Genomic DNA, 18,868 nt, shown 5'->3' on the forward strand with positions numbered 1-18,868 from the left:
AGATACATAGAGTGACAATAACACTTAGATGATATGTATGTAGATATTAATTCTTCTAAATAGAAAGATTTGATATGTATGCAGGCATTAGTTCTTCTAAACAGAATGATTTTCTGACTACCAATGTTACATGGTTGTTGAGGGAAAAGACATTATTGGCCCAGACAGGTACCAAGATCCTGGACTACATTGTCAGTTTGGAGTAAAGTGCTTGCCATAATGTATAAACAGGGAGATTTGTTTATGAAATGTGTCAATGCTGCACTTTCTAGCATGTAATTTGAACCCTTTTTCTGTGCACCATCGGTTAGTAAGGGTTAGTTCTTCTTTAATGGTTTGGCATTAGAGGGTCGTTTGACAATGATACCCATTTTTTAGCCAAGTGCAGCTTAGTTAGCCATAGTTCTCGGTCCATGGTTTGGAGGCCAGAGATGTTTATGCCAAAACAGAAGGTCCCAGCACTAAGCATACTGAGGTACATCATTAGGCATCACCTTAATTTCTGAGATGTCTACCACCTTAACAATGTGGGTTCTATCTTTCATCCAGTTTGCTATCTGTCTTGCCATGTAACAGTCAATGTTTAAGGTTATTAACCTAATTAAAAAGCCAGCACTGGGGATCGTATTGAATGCCTTGGCCAGATACAGATAAGCTGTGAAGGCAGGATGATGTCTATCTCTTGTACCCTTTTCAAAGATATTTCCTAATTTAAGTAGACATGATCTTTACAAAACCAAACTGCTGAGAGTCTAGATGTATGAGAGTTTGGATATTGCAGTTAATGAAAGTCAGATATGATTATAGATCACAACCTTGCAAATTAGACTAGCCAGTCTAATAGGTTGATAAACTCTGGGGCCTATGATATTACCATCCATGTAGTGAGGCATGATTTACCCTGTGGCTATGTACAGGTAAAAAAAGTTCAGAAGTGGCTCTGCCAGGGCTTGTTTTGAGACTTTTATTACGCATACAGGTGAAATATCTAAATGCATGGAAGCAGCATTTTTTGGTTTTGGATAGCTCAATTAGGATGCGTCCCATTTTGCTCAGTGTAACAGATTCAGAGATTTGCACTTTCAATGACTGTTTCTGAAATAAAGTTGGCACTGAATTTATCAGCTAGTATGTAACTATGTCTTTCAGTTCAGAGTGGGTGATTCCATTTTTGCTTACTTCAGTGCACTGATGGGTGCTAATTTTAAATTTCCTAGTGAAACTAAATAAAAATGCACAATTATCCTTGGATTTATATTCCAGTTTCAGCTCATGTTTGGGTTTAGTACTTCTATTTATTACTTTTAGTTCCTTGCTAATCTTTTGACCGTTTTTGATATGGAGATATTTCGATTTCAGAATTCAGAAGGCATTTTTCTCTCACTCTGTGTTGTTACAGGTTATTTATAGTGATAAACAACTATGGTGGTTAACTCTTAAACTTCCTATTATTTTAGGTGGTACTATTGAGAGCCAAATCCAAAAACTTAGGTGGGATAAAGCTCAGCTGTGTAAGTAGCAGCTGAGGCTGCATCAGGACTGGAGATATTACAAGTACATTTTGATATCATCATCAACCCCCTTTTCCCATTTTTCTACATGGGGTCGGGGTATCATGTTAACTGTCACCATCTCTCTGTTTTCAATGCCACACTCCTGCCTATTTCAACACTCATGCCTGACTGTCATAGGTCTTCTCTCACATAATCCATCCTCCTCTTTACTGGATGTCCTAATTTCCTCTTAAGTTTTTCCTGTCTGTCCTAAATCTTCTTCACCAGATTGTCTTCTGTTTTTCGGCACGTGCCTGAACCACTGTACTCTGTTCTCTTTGATCTTTTCTGCAGCTGGAGCTATTTTGTCATCTGCTCTTATGTCCTCACTTCTTCATCTGTCTTACAGTGTATATCCTGCCATTTCCATCACCTCTAGCTTTCTCATCTGCTCCGCTTTTACTGCACAGGTTTCTGTACCATACAGTAGTACTGGTTGCACCACTATCTTGTACACCTTACTTTTCAGCTTCTTTGACATTCTTATTTCATTCACTGCACCTCAGACTCTATGCCAGTTGGCTGCAGCCACTCTGATTTTAGCTTTGACTTATTCATTCAGACTTCACTTCTTCTCAGCCACCCCTCCCAGATACTTGAAACTATTAACCTGTTCCACTATCTTCCCTTCTATCTCAATTCTCAGCTTCTTCTGATTTCCCCAATTAGCAGACATTACCACATTCTTATCTGTACTTAGTTTCTTCCCATGTACTTTCAGTTTTGTATTCCATTCCCTATCATTTGCTGAAGTTCTTGCTCAGAGTCTGCCTGTAATGCCACATTGTCTGCATACAGCAGCTTTGTTGACTTGTCTCCTCTGACCTGTTTGCTGATGTAGTCAATCACCAGTATGAACAGAAGTGGGCTTAGAGCTGAACCCTGGTGCATACCCACCCCTACTGGGGACCCCTCTGTGAGACAAATACTGTTCATCCTTGAAATATTGGGTCCTTGTACATGGTCTGCACTAATTCTAACAATGGTTGTAGGACTTCAAACCAAATCAACTTTCTTGGGACTTTGTCATATGCTTTCTCCAAGTCTAGAAATGCCCAGTTGAACTCTTTCCTCATCTCTAGCTTCTTCTCAAGTATCTGTCAAACTGCAAACATTGGGTCAGTTGCGATGCATTCTGATCTGAATCTGAACTGCTCATCTCCCATCTTATTTTCTACTGCTCTGCATATCCATTTATCATTCACCCTCTCCAGAACTGTCATGCAATGTGACAGAAGTTTGATGCCTCTGTACTGCCAAAAATAGGGGACATCCCCTTTGTTCTCATACACTGGCACAAGTATGCTTATTCTCCTGTTATCTGAGATACGTGTTTCTCTTCACAGTGCTATGGTTGCCCTCAGGAGCCATTTCCCCACTATTTCACCCAGCATCGTTATCATATCTGCTGTGACCTCATCTGAACCTGCCTCTTTCCCCGTCTTCATTTTCATTAGTAATTGTTTTACTTCTACGAGGATTGGCTCCTCTTCTTTTCTCACATAGGCTGTGTTTGGGGCAGTACAGCTCCTGTGGGGTTTTCTTCCTTCAGAAGCTGCTGGAAATACTCCTTCCATCTGCCTTTGATGTCCTGTGAACTGGTAAGATTTTTATTGCTGGCATCCCTTGTGAAGGTTAGTCTGACCATCTTCTTTATCTTTGTGTCTTTGCCTTGCAACTTGATGTAGTTTCTTTGTGCCACCTACTGATTCACTTTCTGGAAGTTTTTTGCTATTGCAATTCCTTTCTTAGCTTCTTTGTTAACCAACCTGTATTCCTTCCTAGCCTGGTTGGTCTTTTCTATCTCCCACTTTTTCCTGCACTCCTTCTTTCTTTAGATGATTTTATGGACTTCTGCATTCCACCACCAGGTTTCCTTATGTACCTTATTTGCATACTTGGCTTGGCCACATATCTGTTCTGTATTCCTCACACATGCTGTTTTGAGGCACTGCCATTCTTTTTCCTCCTTGTCTTGGGGTGCTAGAGCCCTGAATAATTTCTTGAAGTGTTGCACTTTCTGTGCAGTCAACTTCCAGGTCTTCAGTCTGGTCTCTTTTGACCTTAGAACCGTCTCTGACTACAGCTTGCGCAGATTTTGACAAACAATGGTTTATGCTTTGGGATGACTATTTCACTGGGGATGACTTTGCAATGATTGATTCCACCTCATTGCTCATTTCTTACTAGGGCACTTTTTACTTTTCTACCTAAGTTGTATGTGATCTTGTGACTGTCTCTCTCTCTTTCTGAACCATGTCAGTGAACCTAAATTTAGTGTAGCAATTCTCAGTTTATGTTTGGAAGGTTGATCGGTTATGCTTCCAGTTTTCACTCAACAGAGATATCCCAGGTAACCCAGACTGGGCAATTTGTGACCAGTTGGCCAGTAGCTTATTGACCGAGGGCTGATGGGCTTTATAGTGGGCACACACTGGCCAATGGGGGCACATGCAACCCTCCCACCATTAGCATGGATGCCTGATGTAGGTCGGAGTAGGCCATTTCCTCAACCCAGTTATCACTGGCAAATACCCATACCCATTTGGAAACATTAGTCAACATGACCTAATCACCTAGAGTAATATTTTAGGTCATTGTGCAGCTAGCCCTACCACAGTGCACAGATTGTGATCCATGTTCTCCTATCTTGAGGATACTGTGCAGCAAATTAGATGCCCAAAGTGGTTGATCTGACAACTCTTGCCCCTATAGGGCGCCATGTAGAGTTTGTGCTGCTACCCACAGCTTCATTCATTGGTGAGTTTGAGATGGAAGCACTCAGCATGTTTTTTGAAGGTGGGACACAGGGAGAATATGCAAACTCTCAAAATCCACTGGGCAGATGTCAGGATTGTACCTTTTATATAGGAGGTGAAGACTTTAACCATTATGTCAACTGATCTTGGAAATTCTGAGATTTCATCATATAGTTTGAGTAGGTCATGCAAGTGTAAAATTATTAAATTCAGATGGGCTGGCTACAGGCATGTCTGAGACTGTAAAGAAAAAGATCACAAGTTTGTGGTCAGATTTACCAGAGATAGAGGTACTAAAGGAGCAGTATACATGGGGGTTTTGGTGCAAATCACAAAGTCTAGTATATTTACCATCTAGCTGACTGGTATATTATTTGTTCTATAGCATTATAGCGTCATAAGTGTAGGAATATTTGGGTATACTCAACTTTTGAGGTTGAGGTTTAGTCAATTGCTGGATAGATGACATTGCCAAATACGAAGTTATTTTTCCTTATGGGTAGTTCAGTTGGTAAATTTAAGAATCTCTTATGGTCACTTGTGGACGTGGAAGATGTCCTATATACAGACTATACATTGATAATTTGCTGTGGGTCAGTTGGAGATGAATGAGATTGGTTTGTGATACACTGGGAATCTGTCTGGAGAGGTAATACAGTGTCTGACATGTGTGAAAACACTAAAGCAGTTTCCTTCGGGTATGAATGCATGGTAAGTGCAAAATATGGGTTGCTGTGTCTACAGAAAAACAAAGCCTCAGTTACAACACAGACATAACGTCACTCAAGTTCCAGGAGAGCCTCATGATGTGTCAATTTGTTATGAAGATTTCTGGCTTTGAAAAGAGCTACCTTGATAAAGTCTGACTTGGAGTTTGAACAGGCTATATTTTCTTCTGTTATGTTTGGATGTCCAGTAGTTGGTGCTATGGGGATAGCAAAGTCTTTAGCCACTATATGAAAACCAAGAAATGAATTCTACTAGACATTCTTGTGAAGGAATCTGTAACATCTAATCCCAAGTTGACAAATATTAAACACCTCCAAAAATAACCCCAAATGTTTAGCTAATTGTTGAAGCTAATTATCTTTTCTTGGTATTTAGACTTCATTCTAGGTGAAGATAGCATTCTACTCAGGACCAGGGTCTTGTCTGCATTTAACACATGTACAGTGTCATCTAACCTGTTTGTCTGCCTATCAGTCAAGGTTGAGCACCTCACAGCCACACAGGCTACTATAAGATCATGATCACATTTGCTTTGTGGGAGAGACTGTAGAGCCCTGATGTCATCATAAATCCAGGCACCAGAGAGCAGGTGCATAGAAAGGGTAGGGCAAAAGGGGTAGCGGCCCAGGGTGCTAGCTAGGAGGTAAGCAAAGTTAAGAAAAATGCTTTTTCACTTTTTAACTTATGTGACCTTTGTAAAGGCAAATATGCCATTCTGATTGTGTCTGTAATTATTCTGCAAGCCTGCCTGTTTTGGCTTTATATTAGGTGAGCATTTGCTCATCTTTACATTTTACATAAGGGATGAGCCTCAGCCACTGCCCCAAAGACTTCTGTTTGGGTCCTGAGGCGAACAGGCAAGGTAGTGTCAGCTGTTAGTTGAATTTATGTTTAGCAGCTGCAATTTTTTAATTTTTCAAGACTGATGTAGCAGCTGAAAATAAATAACTCTAGAATGTTGCTATTGAACTTCTTTTACTGACAGGCAGACAGGACTGAGGTCTGGGAGCATGGAACAGTCGTCCTTCCCTGCTAGTTCTATCAGGGGAGCATGCAGAGACAAAAGAAACAAGACTGAACAGACAATGAGTGTGGACATGGCACTGTAACTGCTACTTAGGTGAAAAAAATAACCTAAAAAAAAATATATATATATATATATATATATATATATATATATATATATATATATTATAAAGTCAGCATTTTTATTTAAAGTAATGTGAATTGTTTTGCTCATAGACAGTTCTATCATTTTGCTTTACTAGTTTAGGAAGTTGTATCTGACACTGGTCAAGAAACAGTATAATTATGTCCTGACATGCATTTTCTGATAAGTAACCTTTTACTGGCTGCAATTACTGGCATGGTTTAGTGATACTTAGTGATTTTTAATGTGGTGCGTCATGGTTGCATAAATTACTTTAATGTATAATTTAAGAATGTTTGTCCTCCAAAAAGGCTATGACCTTATTATGTAAAAAAATATGTAATGTTTAAAATGAAATAAGTAAGCAAGTCCCAAGTTGGTGGCAGTGGTGTAACAGGTAGCACACTTGTCGCTGGGGCTGCAAGATTATAAGTCTTTTGGTTCTATTCCTACCCAAGGTGCAAAGATTAATTTTTATTACTGTCTGGCACTGTAGTGCAGCATATAGAGGGTGCTGCACTCTTGACTGTATCTTCCTTTGGATGACATGTTAAACTGAGACTCTGTCTGCCTGCATTGTTGGCAGATTTAGTGGACACAAAAAAATCTGCACATATTGAAAAAATATGGGAAGTTTCCTGTTGCCTTCTCCAAATGTGAAAGAAGAAGTTTGCTACTTTGTCAAACGAAAAGCGCTTAATAAATACTTAGGGCAGGATTCACGAAGCCTCCGTGTAAGAGTTATAACTCTTACACGGAGGTTGCAGTTAAACGGAGTGATGTCAGCAGGCTCTGCATATTCATGAGAGCATGCTGAATCACACCTAAGTCTAACACGGTCCGTGTAAGACAGTAGGGGGCATGTCCGTAGGCCGAGCCCTGCAAGCGGACACGCCCCCAGAAGAGTAAAAGTGCCCAAAGTAAACACCCACGACAGAGTCCACGGAAATGTGAATAAAGACAACACAACACATGCCCCCACAGACTATGAACATAAAATATATAAATGAACATGTGATATTTTTTTTTAAACTGTAAAGATGTTTGAACATGAGTGCGCTCGTTTGCGCGGGCGTGCCCATAGCGCAGTTACAGTTAGCAGTCAGTGGGAAAGCATATAAGAACTAAATATGCAAAACAAACCAAGAAGCAATAGCGTAGCGGTAGAGACATCAGCTGAAGAGCAGGCATTCATGGTTTGAGCCCCCACGACACCAACTTTTCTTTTTAGCAAAATAAGCACGAAACAAGTCCCTGACAAACATGTACACATATAAAATCACATTTTATGTAAAATGTAATGAACTAGTCCATTTATTTTAAAGAAATGTGAGGTAACAAAACAATAAAAAAATGCCAGATGTGCCTATAGCTGAGCTACAGTTTAACAAGGTGAGCGCATCTGCCCGTAGGTGAGCAGTGGTTTAACAGGTGCAAAATGAGTGCCCGTAGGTGAGCAGTGGTTTAACAGGTGCAAAATGAGTGCCCGTAGCTGAGCAGTGGTTTCACACACTGAAACTGTGTGACCCTAGCTGAGCTGAGCGTAATATGTGCGCTGACAGCTAAATGAGGCGTAAGCCAGCGCACCCCGTTTGCGCGGAGCTATGCACCGCGCCAACAAGCTAACCGACGGGCAACGTTGAGCAAGCTGTAACAAAACTGCCTTTACACAGACACACCTCCTAGCCTGTCTAGACAGTCATAAAATATAAAAAGCAGTGGCGAGGTTTGAACCCAGGATACCATGCACCATAGTCAAGGTACTGAACCACTAAGCTACGACAGCTGTACGCAAAAATGCAGTAATAGCAAATATATAGGAATGAATAGAAAGTAGAGCATGACAAAGCAGGTTTTGTGAAGTGGATACAATTCCAAAATGGCCAATCACAGATAAGTGCGGGAAAAACAGCGTATATAAGCCCCATAGGCGGGAATACACAGCATAAACGATTGTAGAACTGACTTGCAACCAGAATGTCAGGTGTAGGTGAGGGTAGTTGCTTTCGAGCACAGAGGTGGGGCGTTGAGGAGTCCAGATACATGGTCTGGCTCCTAGTCCACAATCATGAGGCTCAACTCATGCAGGGCCAGGTCCTGTGGGGAGCATATAGGGCTGAGGCGTGGGACCATTGGCACATGATCTTACCAGTGCCACAGGGATTCCAAGGACTGGTGAGCAGGTCCGTCACCACCATGCGGACCTGAAGAGACGCAAGCAGGACCAATCGAACCTTTGGATACAGGAGGCCCGGCAAATGCACAACGCCCCACTACTGAGTAAGTTACATTTAATTATGTATGTAAGAAATTAAATTAGCTGATATTATGGAGATGTGTATTCCAATATTACTTCATTTATATTACAGCTGCAGGTGTCTGTTCTGCGAACCGCAGAGCCTATGGCGATAGGCTGGTGCGGTTGTGCCACCAGGCAGGTCAATAATCCACTCCCCATAACTGTAAAGAAATATAAAAGTATGACAGTTAGCAAAAGAGTGCAGTGTAGTCACTAAGTAATAAAATGTGCAAGTAACAGTGTAAAAGTGTTTGCAAGTATTGCTTGATTACAAAAGTGTGTTGCAGTCTGAAATCCAAACAGAAAAATGAAAATGTCTGAAATAAAGCCTGAAATAAAGATGCCCCACCTATAATATCATAGCGCACAACCTGCAGCAGGCTGAAAAGTACAGCTGCAGAAGATGAGCAACTCACATGTGTGAAATATATCCCTGTTGAAATACTGAAACATGACAGAAGTGAGACTGCTGGAAAGGATTGTAATAACTACAGGTAAAACATGTCAATAAAGCCTAGAAGTAAGTACCATCCTGAATAGTAAAATGAAAACAAGTGAGAGGGTGTGAGAAAGAGTTATGAATCCACCAATAAAGTAGTAATAACCCCTGTATAAAGTATACTGCAGTCAGTACAGAATGAAATGAATATGACAAGTAGAACCAAACTGCAAAATGTGTCCAAAGTGTGGCTGCAGCTGGAATGTGTATCCCAAAATCTGGATATGTTGCTCTCAGTCTGCAATATGCAGATAGTATGATTGTCTGAAATATCAAACATCCACAGTTGTCTATAGCTATATAAAGCAAATGTAGCAGGATGATGTAGCTGAACAAAGCCAGATATGAACGTGTATGAATAACAATAAAATGTATATTGATGTAGCAGTAACAGTCCTATCACCAAATTGAAGTAGTTATCATATAGGAAACTATAGTTAGAACAGTAGTGTGTATATATCTGTAGCTATTAGAAATGTACAGCATATGTATTGGTATTCAAAGGTGTTAATAATATTTTCTTCACCCCACCCTATAACCACATATAATCCATTCCATGTGAAAATGGTATGTGCAATCACAATTAACACCCCTGGACATTTGTCCTGATGGGTCATAAATATTTGCATGTCCGTTGATGCATCTGCCCTGTTCATACATCCAAACCTGATGGCCTGTTGCCATCAATCAACCCCGCATGTTGTCGGACTGTGTATTGCTGTTCAAATTATGCATGTGTTATACTTGCTGTTCAATGGTGTGAAAATCTGGGTGTTTGGTTAATGGGAATACTAATGCATGTTGTTACAACTAATTGCGAATGGTATTGTATGTTACTAACCCAAACTGTCATGACATAATGCAAAACATAGAACGACAGGGAAGGCGGGTTCCAGCGGACCTACCTCTCCCACCTCAGCTGGCCAGTGCATCTGGCACTAGTGCCCAGTCTGGACCCTCCTCCAGTGGCCCTGTGCCACCTGTGGGTGGAAGCACTGCAGGGGATGGGGCCCGTCCCCCCTCTGCAAGCATGGCCGGAGAAGAACCACCACTCACCCTCGGTAGAGTCCGGACTGTGGTGCATAGGGAGATCTGGGAATCTGTTCTTGAGCCCCTACACCAGCTTGAGGCACAGGTGGCACAATTTACTGGCATGCCTGTTGCCCGGCCTACACAGCCCCCAGCACAGCCCCATCCTGGGCATTGAAGGAACAGTGGCAACTGCCCATGGGTGGGGATATCAGTTCCACTGTTGCCATCTGTGGGCTCATGGGCTCTGGATATCCAAACCTCCGTCCCCGTCAATTGTGTAACCCCCCCACACATGTCATACACCGCCCCCGTATGCGTCTTGTTTGTCTTGTCTTTTGACCTACCCAACCTACCTCCCCAGCTATACCGACTTCCTTCACCTGACATACCACTCTCACCTGAAAAAAAAAAGGGCACTCTGTACCCACAAAAAAATTACACCCCATACATAGCTGCCCATTCTGCACATATGTCTACCAGACATGGAAACTATCAATTACAATTGGCTGTACAACAAGTATTATTGTTGTCCTTACACCTCTCTCAGGGGTGGAAGGTATCAAATGTCACACCAAATTACAAACATATGCACAGCTGTTGCTGATGAAGAAATGGGCAGCTATGGGCCTTACCTACATCCCTCCTGCAAAACCCAATCTTGTTTCCCTACTGTCTTACCCTCTTTGTGACCCCTTTTTCACCACTTTCCTGTCTCCCCATTTTCATTTCTTTCAAAGAAAATAGCGCGGGTGTGCGCAAGAGTAAGCACGTTTAAGCGGTTGTAAGCGGGTGTGTGCGGAGCTGAACACCAGTGCACATGCGGGAGCTCCACGCAAACCAGCGCTAACCCGGTTACAACTGCTTAAAAGTGCCTTAGTCACTCTGATTGACAGGTCCTGTGGTCAGTTCAAAAGCAAAATAAAATCCCACTGTCAGTCCCGAACCCAGGACCTTGGAAACAGTAGTCCGCATGACTTACAACTAAGCCATGACTCTTATACAAGAACATTGTGCTAAGATAAATATATCATGTAATAGTAGGAATTAATGTAAAGGGAATATAGGATATGTAGTACACAAAGCATGTCATTTAGAATTACTGTCAAAACTAGTGGATTTCCATAATAGTAGTGTGTGAACAGAAACAGCCATGCTAGTTGGTAGCTAGTAGGTAATAATGTCACTGTAGCACCTTGCAAGCCACACACATACTCACAGCAGGATAATCACTGCCCATACCCCACAACCTCTTACAGAAACACATCCGGACCAAGTAATAAAATATGTGGAGCAAAGGCCCAAAACCAGGGACACATTACAAATAATGTTACAACAAACGCAGACAGTTCAGAGAGTAACAGGTTCTGCATTTTGTGGGATGTTTGGAAGGGTATGAAGTCTGAAACTTGAATGTTTGTCACTATATTCTGACTTGAGCCCAGAGTGATTTGCCAGAAAAAGCTGTGCATGAGATATTGACCAAAATATGAGGCAGAAATGTGGACAACCTGCAAATATTTGTACACATGAGAGGTCTGACACCACCATATTTGAATAGTTAAGAGCCTAGACATAGCAACAGTGAATGAGTTACAGGGATGCCCCACAGACACCATGTGAAATGTACAAACAGGCAGAAAGGTGTAACAACACATGCAATGGTAACTATGGAGTCCTAAAAGTATTCACCACTTGCATGGCAGAATAAGTGTAGTAATACATATGCTCATGCTAACCCACAGTCACAACTGCAGCATACCAGACAATTTAATGGGTGTACCCCACTGATATGTACCATTCCATGAGGCAGATAACAGATGAACCTGAGAGTCTCTGGGGCCTGCTCAGCAGCATACTCAAATACCCTAATAGATGTCAAGGCCCACACCATGGCCAGACCACACTGCATGCTGTAACACCCTAGCAGATATAGCAAGCATTCCAAGGTGTGAATGTACATGGAAAATAGGAAAGCCACAGCAGCACACTACAGTCAGGACACCTAGCAGGCATACAAGTAGTGACTGTAAAGGGCAAATATTGAAGCCTTAGCAACAAAGTGCAAGCAAAAGTGAAAGGAAAGCACACACACACATTAACAGTAGTAGTAGTTGTAGGTGTCAGTGTACATACACAGTTAGTACAGGAAACTGGAGAAATGAATGGAGGAATGTTAATCTACAACACAGCTGGAAATATGAGAGAGATACCAACCTTTACACTCACAGAACATTGTCCACAGCATACCAGCATGGTCCCTGCCCGTAAAATCTGAAAGGGCTATGCCTATCTCACATACCTTTTTATAGCACTGTTCTGAAATCACAGTGAGAACTGCAATCAGTACACAACTGGCTGCATGCAATTAGCAAATGCTGGCTAACAATTGGTGCAGAGGCCATCACATGGACATATGCAGATACCTACAAAAGTATGCTGTACTCCCAGTCCACACATGCAATACTCTCATTGCACCCTGAGGAGGACGTGAGAGAGAGACAGACAGAGAAAGAGAGAGAGAGAGACAGAGACAGAGACAGAGACAAAGAAAATTGAAATTAAGCAGACACAAACAAAACTGTTCAGCAACAGCCACCTGAAAGCTGACAACTGGCAAGTGGAGCAGCAGGACAGAAAACCAGATGGCAACACAAGCAGCTGTGACAAACACAGGTAATGTAAAGTAATACTATAAAGGTCTACATACTGTGAACCCTCCATATGTGTCATTGGTCTGTATCCATATGTATATGAAGATGTGTAAAGGGCAGGGGACATATAGCAACTATCAGTGAAGGCTGCACATACATTTGTATGTGAGAGCATCTATGTGCACATATCAATGTAGGTTGACTGTAGGTTGTAGTGCAATGTACAAAGTAGGTTTCACAGTTATGTATGTTTAGCAGTATGTTAGTGTGTGTATACAGTATGGTAGACAAACATGTTGATATACCTGTCTATCATATGGATACGTATGTATGTCAAAATATGTATGTATGTATATATATATATATATATATATATATATATATATATATATATATATATAATATGCATATATGTATACATACATAGAGAGAGATGTAGGAATACATAGACAGATGTAGATAGATAGAATATGTACAAACATATATATGTAATGCACACATACAAATATAGATATATGTAGATACATATACATAGACAGACTGATCTGACTATCTACAGGTATGACTGTATATGACGACCTCAACACCCCCTGTCCCACCCCCTCTGTCACTCTCATCCCCTCTGTGCCCCCCCCTCCATATCTATAGCAATATATGTACATCAATATATATATGTGTATATGTATACAGATATATATATATATATATATATATATATATATATATATATATATATATATACATATATATATATATACATATAGATATATCTATATACATATATATATATATATATATATATATATAGAGAGAGAGAGAGAGAGAGATGTATATATATTCTGAGTGAGGCACATGTGTACAGATGTATTGCAACAGGTGCCTGGTGACAAAGGCATGGAGTGAACACCAGTGTCAAAACTGGAGTACCATACCCCATTTCAATTCACCTACACCAGTAACCACCAGATATATGACTGGCTGCCCACCACTGCATGTGTCAGGGGTGAACAGGGTCATAAATGTGTACAATAGTACCCCCAATGATATTCACAGTGGCACACTATTCCTGGAATACCTGCACATGGTATGTGTCAGCAGACATGGTGTGTCAGCTATGGACATGTAAGTCTGTGTAACCCTCCACACCACATAATGGATGCCATGGTATGGACCTCACATGACAGCTACAGATATGGAGAAGGACACAGTGACATGTACAACACTGTGACAATGCACTCAAACACATTACCAATGCACAGTGACTGACAACACCACAGAGTACACACATACTACCCACATAGAGGTTACGACTCCCGGATTTACATACGTAAGTCACACCCATGACAGATGTCCAACAACCATAGTAACACCTCACACCATCCACAACCTAAATGACTGCTGTGTGTCATCCATGCCACTGCAATAGAGAGCACATGTGTAGGTAAAAGTTCCTACCCACAGATAAGACATACCCTGCAATAAACCACACAGTGTTAAGAAGCAAGACTCCCCATGAGTACATGTCACACATACCCCTGCTGAATGTTAGTCAGATAGGTAATATGCCATATGAGTCACCCTGTGTAACTGTGTGACAGCAGCAGGTACCATCACACCACATGTGTCACAATGGTGAGGGTAGCAGAACAATATGCTGCTGTACTCCCAGGGGCAATAGCATATTGTATAATATTTATTGTAATGTAATGTATTGTGTTGTATTGTGTTGGTATGTTGAGGTGCCTCCTTCGTGGAGTGGAACCACTGCTGCTGTGCGCCAGTGTACAGGTACATATCCTGTAGTCAGGCTGGTGTTACATAGCACTTCTATATGTGTGTTTAGCTCATGTCAGAGTTTATGTAGCATGCAACTGGGGATACCATCAGGTCCCAGTCATGTTGTGTATTCTGCTTTCATGAGGGCTGCTCTCACCTGGACATCTGTTATGACAGGGAGGTTACAGTCAGCTGGGATAACTATGTCTTATTTTGGGGGAGAGGGTGGGGTGACACCTGCACTGAACCTGTCTGCCACAATGTTGTCAATATATGTGGTTTCAGTGAAATATTTGTTGTTGTGTACTAACTATGGGCATAGAGGAGGGATTCTGACCAGGTTGCTAACATAATTGAAGAAGGCCTTCTGGTTATATGTAGTGTCCCTCTTGATTTCCCTCTCAAAGTTGCCCATGGATGTTTGTATGATGGAAAATAGATCCTTACTAGTGCTGCTCAGACATGCCTTCCCTTTATGGAATTATGCTCTGTCTTGCAGTAGCTTCCATCTTTTGGAATACAATCTGTCTATGGCTGGGGTCCACCAGATGGGATGCTGTCCCTTTGTGGAGAGTGTCTTGGTCATATATGGGATTGCATGATCCATGCATTCTCTGAGATGTCTGTAGAAAGCATTTGGGTAGGGGTCAGCATTGTGGGTTGTATCTGCCACTGGCCAAGTGGGCTGAAAGGATACCATGTCACTGTTACAAAGTGTAAAGTTTGCATCTGCAATGTTATTCACTATAGTCGTTTGTGCTGGTGGTGGAGGTGGGATATGTATATCCAGGGCAATTAGTGTGTGGTCAGCTCACAGTAGTTGATGATGTAGGCCATACAGTACCTAGATACAAACCCCCAGAGTGAGGAGGTGCTCTGGACCTGAATCAGTGTTCTGTCTGCTGGGGTTTGGTAGTATGTCGTATGGAGTGTGCCAGGTACTGTTGCACAGTTGCTGGCTGAGCACTGATACCTGGCCATTTACATGTGTATCCACCAATAGACAGACAGATGCTATATATGTGAGATATGTTGTATCATAACAGTCAAGTAGCATGTGTAGTATGTGTGCCAAATTCTGCAGACATATATTGCTGATATCAGGTTATTTTCTTTTTCAGGTACATGGCTCACCCGCGAAATCCCGCTTACTCCACAGCTGAGGATGAGGAGATACACCAGAGCCTGGTGCAGGATTATGCAATACTCTTTTCCTGCACCAGCCAGAATCAGCAGGAGAGGGCTGCACTGTGGCAAGACCTGGTCCGTCAGGTAAATGACATAGGCACGCATAATAGGACATATGAGCAGGTACGACATCACTGCAGTGATTTAATCAGAAATGTCCATCAGCGTGCGTCGGATATCCACAGGCAACAGGTCACCACAGGTGGTGGGGTGGCTACACATCCCCCACTCACCAGACTGGAGGGACTACTCATGAGTGTAGTGGCTCCAGTCCGCCAGCACCAACAACAGCAGCAGACATGCATTATGATGGAGGCTGGAGTCATGCAGCAGCAAGACAGTGAGCGTGCAGGTAATATGCCATATGTATAGTTGACTGTTGTGTACACTGGTAGTTAATGCATGTGTGAGGTGTGTCCTTGGTTTGTAGCTGTCACCATAGTATTTAATGTGCAAGTGTGATATCCTCAATATTAGCAGCTGACCTGTGAAAGGCGACTGTTGTACTACTGACCTGTATGATACTCAGTAACAATGGCACAGTTGTTCCCACTGACATTAGTATCTTCATGTCTGCAGGTCCCTCCGGTGTAACAGCAATGCAGCCTATCCATGCTGGTGAGTGTGTATTAAAAATTCCTGTAATAGTCTTGATAGTAATAGTAATATTAGGCTCACTTAGTAGTGCTCTTTGTATGCATGTAGGTGTGTCTGTGTGTTGATATCACGCATACTGAGTAGTGTACAATTGTGTGCAACTGTGTGCATGTGTACGTGTGCATGTGTGCATGTATGCATGTGCGCACCTGTGCATGTGTGCATGTATGCACCTGTGTACATGTGCATGTGCGCATGTGTGCATGTGTGCATGTGCGCATGTGTGCATGTGTGCATGTGTGCATGTGTGCACCTGTGCATGTGTGCACTTGTGCATGTGAGCATGTGTGCACCTGTGCATGTGTGCACGTGTGCATCTGTGCATGTGTGCATGTGCGCATGTGTGCATGTGTGCATGTGTGCATGTGCACATGTGTGCATGTGTGCATGTGTGCACCTGTGCATGTGTGCACGTGTGCATGTGTGCATGTGTGCACCTGTGCATGTGTGCACCTGTGCATGTGCGAAAGTGTGCATGTGTGCATGTCTGGAACTGTGCATGTGTGGATGTGTGCATCACTGGTAATGTGTAGACATTGTAAACTGTGTTTCCTGTTTCCCTCCCACAGGTTCTGGTGCTGCTCTGGTGTCATGCAGCAGGGAACCTGAATCAGATGCCATGGGTACTGATAATGATGACATCTGTGTAATGGCACAGGAAGGTATGCCGGGGTCCGCCATTGGTCAGCCGATTGACAGTACACAGCTGTCAACCCCATCAATGCGCACAGTTATCCTGCCAATACACCCTTTGTCACCAATGTCCCTAGGTGATGGACAGCATACAGTAGGCATTGACCAGGATAATGTGGTATCTGTGGCACATGCCTCCCCACACAGCAGCCATGGGCATGGCCCAGAGATGGTACCACACAGACAGATGTCCAGGGGTTCTCGTGGGAGCATCCATGGGCGTACTGCCCCTGTCAGATGTGCCCACAGAGGTCTTACAACCTCAGCTATGTTTCGGGCTGTCATGCAGGCACAGTCACGTATGGAACGGTACACCAGACAGGGTCTGAGGGAGCTGACAGCATGTCACACAGCCATGACTGACAGTATGCATGACATTGCAGCTGCCATCCGTAATTTCACCGATGTCATAGACAGACGTTGTGGGGACATATTAGACCGGTTCCACAACTACATGTCCATGAGCCAGGGCGATGGTGGACGGTTGAGGCGTCGACGTGGGCATATGCAGCAACAGCAGCAGCTTGCAGTCGTCGTGGATGACAACAGGGCCGCGGCCGCCCCCATAGCGCCAGCAGCAGCCCCAGCAATGCTGGGTCTGAGCTGTCATCAGACCGCCCCAGGAGACCACATGCACGTGGCCAGGCCTGACAGGGATCTGTGTCCAGTCAACGAACACCTGCTTCTGATGACAGTACCAGTCTGGGTTGGTACCGGATACAGTCCGTAGCACCCCTGCAAGGCACAGGTTCTGAGTCCATGGCCAGAGACACTGATCTGTATGACCTGGCAGGTACAGTCTGTGGCTGTCCACAAACACCAGTATATGGCAGCCATGAGGTGGAACTGTGCATCCATACACACATGCGAACTGACAACACCTAGGGCTACTGCATACATGCGCACACTGCATCAACATTGCCCCACCTTGTACTGCTGTCCCTCACCAACACACATACACATACATGTCAATCAGTGGTATCGGTGGCTGACTCAGGCATACCAAGTTCACACCCTGTGCATATGATGAAACTGTGCCACCTCCTGCAATCTGTAACATCAGTGCAGGTACAGGTTAACATGTTGCTGATGCACAGGGTGACTACATAGACGTGTAGTAATAGTATCATGTTGTTAACAGTACTGTGTGCTGAAATAATTGTGGGTATATCACAGCATGCCTGATGCAGTAAGGGTGTGATTGCCATGTACTGTTGTCTACACCCATGGTAAGTACCATAGTGTATCATCTGCAAATGTTGGCATACTGGTGGTAAGGATGTCAACAGAAGGCTACATACATAGGTAGCACAGGGGATAAGGTAATGAATGTATTAATACGCAATGATGGACATGTAAACTGCAAGTGGCATGTTGCCCACACTGGACTCTGCAATGCAGATGTTTGAGGATGTTGATATGTGTGCAGTACTACACGACTGGTACAAGACACACAGGAGCACCCTAGCACTGCAAGCTCACATCTCATACCATGCTAGACAGCCCCAACACACAAATCTAACTGTCACAGGAGGGAGAGTCCCCATACATGTCAGGAATACTGTGGTGGCAGGCCAGGTAGCACACATCCTACTACGTATGGAACCACTGAGTGAAGGCTCAGTGTCTGTTATTTGACATGTGTATTACTGCAGGTATGAGCACATGGGTTTCCATCCAGTTATTGTACATCCTGACAGTACATGGTCTGTACACTTGTTTGTGCTGAGACTGGACCCTAGCCATCCGACCTGTGTATTTCCATGTACATGTGCATAGTGCCTGCATATTTGCAGTGTTACCTACTGGAAGTGGTACAGCTTGTTTGTTGTACAATGGACTACATGCAGCCCTGCTTACTGTAGCTTTGTTTGCATGCATG

Source organism: Protopterus annectens, chromosome 1.part2 (genome assembly GCF_019279795.1).
Source record: "Protopterus annectens isolate FY-2018-M chromosome 1.part2, PAN1.0, whole genome shotgun sequence".
Taxonomy (NCBI): domain Eukaryota; kingdom Metazoa; phylum Chordata; order Ceratodontiformes; family Protopteridae; genus Protopterus; species Protopterus annectens.